This window comes from Geospiza fortis, unplaced genomic scaffold, assembly GCF_000277835.1.
Source record: "Geospiza fortis unplaced genomic scaffold, GeoFor_1.0 scaffold70, whole genome shotgun sequence".
Classification (NCBI taxonomy): domain Eukaryota; kingdom Metazoa; phylum Chordata; class Aves; order Passeriformes; family Thraupidae; genus Geospiza; species Geospiza fortis.
Window position 1 is genome coordinate 1,009,104 of NW_005054317.1, and position 7,142 is coordinate 1,016,245.

Consider the following 7,142-nt stretch of genomic DNA (forward strand, 5'->3'; position numbering starts at 1 on the left):
GAGCAGTGCCTGCGAAAGGGAAGCTTTGCTTCTCCAGAAAGAGTGCACAGAGACACTTCCAAGAGAAAAGTGGAACTTTAATACTATTTAGCCAAAATTGAGGCTTACTGAGTGTGTGAAGTATCAACAATCAGGAAAACAAAACAAAACAAAAAATAAACCAAACCAAAACAAAAAACACCACAAACAAACAGAGACACAAAAAGGAACTCCTAAGAAGTCAAATTTATTTAGAAGGAAGGCCTTTGCATCCAGGAGTTGGCTGGAAGAGGATGGAGATGTCTTAGGGACACGCTTGTTCATGTAGTACTTTAAGGTGTTAAAAGCAACAAGTGAAGTGCTGGAAACCATCAGAAGGAGCTAAACAGAAGTGGGTTTTGATTTTTATTCTTTTTTCTCATGGGAACAGTGCCACATTTTCCTCTCTCTTCAAATCAAAAATTAGAGCTGAATTGATTAAATATCTCTTTTTTCCCCCCTGGCTTTCCTTGATTCCAAACAGATTTGTGAAAAGCTTGTAAGGGCTTTGCTGCCCGTCAAAACAAGAAAGCATCGATTAGACTTGATTTAGTGCAATAAATGATAAATATGGCCAAGGCATTGATTCAGAGCCCTGAGTGAAGGGGCCGGGTGACCCTCCAGCAGTGCCACAGCTGAGCGTTGTCACAGCCCAGCCCATGGCTCAAGGCTGCAGAAAACAAACAGGGAAACACATGTCAGGCAGATAAATGGCTCTGCTGCTTAGAGCTCTCCGTGGAGGCCATTTGTCTCCAAGATAAGGAAGAATGCACTCCAAAGCCGGGGGGAGATAAGCTGCGAGAAGAAAATGGATGTGGAGCTGCTGTGGTGGCACCTGGGCGGTGGCACAGGGAGCACAGAGGGTCCCCAAGCCCTGCAGGGACAGGGTGAGCACCAGGGAGGTGTCCCATGGGAACCTGCAGACCCTTCCTAAGCATTTAGCAGTGGATGACATTTATACCTTCACAGCAAACAAACAAATGTGTCTGTGGCAGTTGTGTGAGTCACCCAAGTGTTCCCTGAGCCTCTCGTGGATCTGTTCCTCCCCCTTTTCCTGGCATGTGGGCACATGTGAGGCATGATTTTGCATTTGCACAACAGCTCTGGGTTTGTAGTATTGTGGTACCCACAAATCAGGCTATTTTTACATCCTTAGGTTTTGGAGAAGTAACAGTCCTGCTTCAACAAATGCTGAATTTGGTGACCTGACTGAGATCAGATCCAAAATGCACTTGGTAATGTTGGTTTGCATTTCTTTAATTGTTTTCTCATATCATAAGGCACCACACAGCAGCAGCTGAGCACAGTTGGTGGCACTGTGAGGATGCTTGGAGACAAAAACAAGATCTGTGTCCCTTAGGTGAGGACTAAGGCGTTGGCAGAGCTCCATGAAGGGCAGCTCTGACCCAAGAGCAGCTCATTTCTGTGGGAGAAGTGATAAGCAGCGAAAAGGACAAAAAGTTTCAGGTCTAGAAAGCAGCAAGGTCTGATAATGTAACTCCACAGTGATTCCAGGAGCTCTGTGCTCAGTCCCTCTCTTTAATGCTGATGTGCTGAGTGACTTAAATGAAATAATTTTCCCCAGTTTCACAGAGGTACCAGGCCTAACTCAGGGAGGTCCAAACTCTGGAAGGGAAGCACAGAAATACAGTAAAAAGGAGTAAAACTCAAATCTGACAGTGGAGATTTCTGTCTGCTACTGACGTGTGCAGAGCAAGGGTGAGAAGCTAAAATCTCCAATTTCTGATGTATTCTTAAATACCTTTCTGTGCATCCAAGTGACTCAAGACCATCAGTGCATTGGGAGCTGTGGTGCTCACCCACACCAGCTGCAGTCACTGCTCCTCCAAATCCCTGGAAATTTGACAAAGCTGACCAAAATTAGATCCCAGAAACCTCCTAAAAATGTAATGTGTCTGAAGGCTTGGGCTCTGTTCCCCTGTGTGTCAGCAGCTCCATGGAACACCTCTGAGCCCTCTGCCCAGGGCATCTGTGAGGCCTCAGCAGCCCCTGCACAAGGCTTTGGTGGCTCTCTGGGACAGCTCCTTTTCTCAGGCAGGGCCACAGCTGCCTTTATCCATAACCCAGGGTAAAACCTGGGTGAGTGCAAGGCCTGGAAACAGATTTCCTCCTGGCAGCAGGGTCACCTTCCTAGAAGAGCCCAGAAATGTAAAAGCCTCTCTCACTCATCACTGATTTGCCTTGTACTCCTTTTCTCCATGCAGAGCCTGAGTGTCACCCTGCTCCACAAGGTCCCATCTCTGCTCACAGGGTGCTCATCTGCAGCACACCCACTCTTCAACTCCACACATTTTATTTAATATTATTTTTTATTTTCTCATTCTGCCCCTGGGATGTGGTGGGAGCTCACCATGTCCTGCTTCCCACGGGGTGGGAGCTGCAAGGGCTGAAGAAGCAGAGCAGAGAAGCTGCTGAGCAGGCAGCCAGCACTGAGCTGGAGCTGGGGAGCCACAGGAGGAGAATCTCAGCAGCCCCTTCAGTCAGGAGCCAGCTGTGTGTGTGCTTGGCTTCCCAGGGAGGGCAGGCACTGCTGCTGCTGTTTGCATTTTGCGTTTTGCAAGCTCCACTTTTGCTTTTGGTCTGGAGTCAGTGGTGGGGTGGATGGCTGCAAACATCCCTCTCTCTAATTACGGATGTGTGAGAGATTTGGGAGCGTAACTCATCAATGGTAATGAGATGTTTAAAGCATAAATCAACAGAATATCAAGATGAGAGCGGGTTCCCCTCAGCTGTGCCCCAGACAAGGCAGGTAAGTGACCTGCTGGCTGCACCCCACCTGCCAGGGCTGTGATTACATTCCATCTCCCGCCCGCAATTTTTGGCAATTAGGCAGAAATGTCCCATTTCCTGCGGTAAATAAATAGGGATGCGTGTTTTGCCTTGATGTAACTCCACCTCCCCTAATATGCTGCATTGTCCATTGATTTGCCTAATTATGTGTATTACAGCGGCACGAGGCGCTGGGTAGCAGCAGGGGTCCGCGCTGGGGAGAGGAGGAGGAGGGTGAGTGCTCCATCTGTTCTGCGAGCTGAGCCGCCGGGAGAGGCTCGGGACTGGAGTGGGAAATGGAGGGAAGGAATTACCATTTAGTGCAGGTGCCTCTGGAAGGGGAATCCCACTGCCAGGTGCTGGCAGGCGGCTCTCCTGAGCTCCCCACGTGCTTAATTACCCTACAGCGAGTCTTCCCAGCTCGAATTAGAGCAGGCAATTGCTGCTGAAGCCTTGGAACAAAACGGGGAGTGCAGCAGGGCTTCATCCATCTCACTGCAGAGACCTGCGTTTCCCATCCAGCGAGATTCATGCCCCATTCGGCCGAATTTAAAAGCACTTACCTGGAATGAGATGATTAATTTAAAAATCTGAATGCAGGAGTGCAGCAGACAAGGTCAAAGCATCCCAGCTGTGCATCTGGGCTCCAGTGGTGACATTACCAAAACAGCAAGTGCGCTCCTCTGTGCTGTGGGTTTGGGAAGAAGTTACTCAGGATGTGGGAGCCAGTGCAGGGAGAACCAGGGGGGCACGGGATGAGCTGTCAGTATTTGCTGTCCTGAGCAAGGAGCTTTATTCCTCCACAGCTGATTCTCCCTGCCACGCTCCTGGATGGCTGATGGATCAGGGGTGGCAGTACGGGAATGTGCTGCTCGTTCTCCTGCTGCTGCCAGCCGGTAACTCAGCAAATCAGCCTGTCAGTGCGACTGGAGAATATCTGAGGGGTAAAACCTGCCCAGAACCTGTCGTGTGCCGTGTAACAAGCAGCACACAGGGGCTGTGACATCCTGGGAATAACACACCCGGAGGGGGAACGCTATCGAAGTTAAAGTCGTGCTGTGTATCCTGCAGGGCTTTAAATTGCCTCAGCACTTTTTTGTGGTTTCTGCGCGGCAGGGCAGGGCTGTGAGGAGCTGCACACAACCTGTGCAGGCTGGGCTGTGTCCAGGTGATCCTGCAGCACCCAGGGAGGGTCCCAGCTGGATCTGCTCAGGCTGCATCAAAGAGCTGCGGGTGTCACGGTCGGGAGCTGTGAAACCGAGCCGAGGTGCCTGGCAGTGCTCCAGGGCTTTATCCACGGTGTGAAGGATTAGACGAGGATTTGGCATGGGGCACCATGGAAAGCTGCCTTTTACCTTCACATGTCCGACAGCAAACCCCACTGGGCTCGGTGTGGAGGGAGGGGAGGCTCTCAGAGAGCGGGGGAAAGAGCCCTGCCTAAAAATTGGGATAAATCTGTATCCCAAGAAGATCCTGATGCTAACATGATTATGCTCTGAAATCCTGAAGGTTTGAGCTATGAATAATTGCAGTGATGTGCCTTTTCAGAATGTATTTATTGCACAGCAGGTTTGGACAATGCTCTCAGGCACAGGGCGGGACTCTTGGGGTGTCCAGCGCAGGACAGGAGCTGGATTTGGATGATCTGTATGGGTCCCTTCCAACTCAGCAGATTCCAGGACTCTGATAGCTGAAACAGCCCGTGGAGCCTTAATACCCTGCTCTTAATGACCCTAATGGAAAGTCCTAAATCACACTGTGATTATAACCTGCAGAGCTGTTGGGTGTCAGTGCAAAGCCAGCACGGGCAGGGAAGGGCGCGTGTGTGTGTGTTAATCAATTTGCTTTTCAAAGTGGCTAAAAACAGAAGCCTGAGGAGTTTCCCCTGCGAGGTGCTTTCCCTGGATGCTGCTCCTTGTGCTAATGGTATCCTCTCACCAGAGAAAACATCCCACTCCAGAGCTGAAGTGGTTGGCAGGAGCTGTAATTAAGGTGTGAAGAGACTTTCCACACAAGAACCTGCCTTCCTGTGCCGGGCTCCTCCTTGAGAACAGAGACTCTTTGGCAATTGGCTTTTACACGTGGGCTTGGAAGCATGTTTGTATTCCTGCTATTCTGTTTGGATCGCTAATCCTCCAATTTGCACCTTAACTCCCTTAAAATAAAACAAGGGCAGAAATGTTATGGCGCTGATTTGTAGTAATAAGCGTAAAAGAACAAAATATTTATAATATAAATATTTATAATACAAGTGTTTCTGGACCAAAATTTATCAAAACCTCGTTCTCAAACTGCTATTAATATATTTTTTTTAAATACTGCTAGTTGCTAGAACAGTATTTCTGAGGCTTAGAAATATGGTTTAGATATTTTTTCTTAAAGAATTGCTGGCTTTATTAATTAAGTAGAGCTTTATATAGGGAAAAGAGAAACTAAAGAAAATAGTGATGTATTAGCTTGGTAGGAGAAGTGATTCAATGTGAGGAAACTCACAGACCAGTCCATTAAGAGAATCTGTTGGATTTTGGTGAGTCATGGGAAGATATTTTCATTAATAATGTGAAGCAGACCCTGGTGCACATGTCTGTGGGAATGCAGGAGGCTCTGTGCAGGGAATGCCCAGCCCTGAGCATGTGTCTGCTCAGGGATCCACATCCTCCTTCCCCATGGGCTCTGACCCAACCAGGCCCTGCAGAAAGGGCTGGAGCTGCAGTATCAGCTTTTCCTGGCTGCTAATGTTGCTTTAAAAGAGTCCTGAGTTCCTTGAAACTGGCTGGGTATTTCCACTGGATCCCACCCCAGGCACAGTGAGGGCTGAGGAGGGGTAATTTTGACTCATTACTGTTTTCTTGAGTGACCACGGGCACCTCCCTTATGCTCCTGGCACCCCACATCCCTTAAGATTCCAGCATTAAATCTCCCTTGCCAGGCAGTGGTGCTCCCCAGCCACAGGCAGGAAAGAGGTGAAATCTGTGCTCATATTCCCTTTTTCTCTCCCATTTACATTTCGCAGGCAGGTTACTGAGATTACAGGTTAATCAGTGCTGCAGAGAAGCTGGGTGATCTGGTGGGACTGGGCCTGAAGGCTGGAGCAGAGCAGTGCCAGCTCCAAGCTGGGATACCAGCACAGGATGGGTGTTTTAAAGATCAGGGCAGTGCCAGCTCCAAGCTGGGATACCAGCACAGGATGGGTGTTTTAAAGATCAGGGCAGTGCCAGCTCCAAGCTGGGATACCAGCACGGGATGGGTGTTGGATAGATCAGGGAGAGCGGGCCCGATGAGCGGCTGCGATGGGGAAAGTGCAAACACCCGGAGACGTCCCAGGCTGGGAATGTGGTTTGAGTGCTGCACTGCCCCTCACATCACACACACAATTACAAGCTGTGTGGTGAGCAGATGGGAGCTCCAGGGAGGCTTTAAGCTGGCGGAACGCGTGTGAGGGAAGGCGGGAGGAGATATCCAAACCTCCCCGGGAGAGCGGGAGCCGCGGGCCTGGCTGGATCCGCTCCACGGGCCTGCTGGGCTGGCTCCACTCTGGGGAGCTGCTGCTGCTCTGCTGAGTGGAATCCATGCGAAAGATGCCACAAGAAGTGCCTGTGGAGGCTGGCTCTGGGCTCTGTGCTCAGCCACAGAGGGCCCACATGGGCCCACAGACTGTCCTGGCCTTTCCTCAGCATTCCCCGACCTCCAGGACTTCCAGGCTTTGATGAGACCTCAGGAAAACCCCCTGCAAGGACAAGGACATCCTTTGCTTTTCAAACTCAGTTGTGGCTGCTGCTCTGTCCCAAGCCTGACTTTGTGTCCTCCAGCAGCCTGGCACGGCAGAGTCCATGGAGAAAGAGGCTGGGAGCTCGGCCAGAGGTGAGACTGCGGCTTTCCTGGCCTCTTCCCTCCCTGCTAAGTTTGCATCTTGCTTTGGGGAATACAGACAGGAAAAAATGGACACATCTGGTTTAAAAATAATCTGCTGAATTGCAATTTCCATCGGCTCCAAGAGGTGCCCAGCAGGGGCCTCTGCCCGCTGCGGGCGGGGTGGGAAATCAAAGCCTGGAGATTTCACAGGCGACAGAAGAGCTCCATGCAAAACTCACTGCACAACTCGAGGAAAAACGTCTGCAAATCGCCAGCCTGAATTTTCACTCCACCCTAGTCCAAAACCAGCCCCAGGCAATTCTTTGCCGGCTGAGATTAATCCGTGGGCGTCTTTAATCTGAAATGCTAAATCGGAGGAGAGTTTCAGTCTGTGCAAGCCCGCCCGCCTGCGCCGGGACTTCTGATTCTCTTTTTCCGTTACTTTTTCCCTATTGCTACAACAATTAATTAAGAATGGTTCT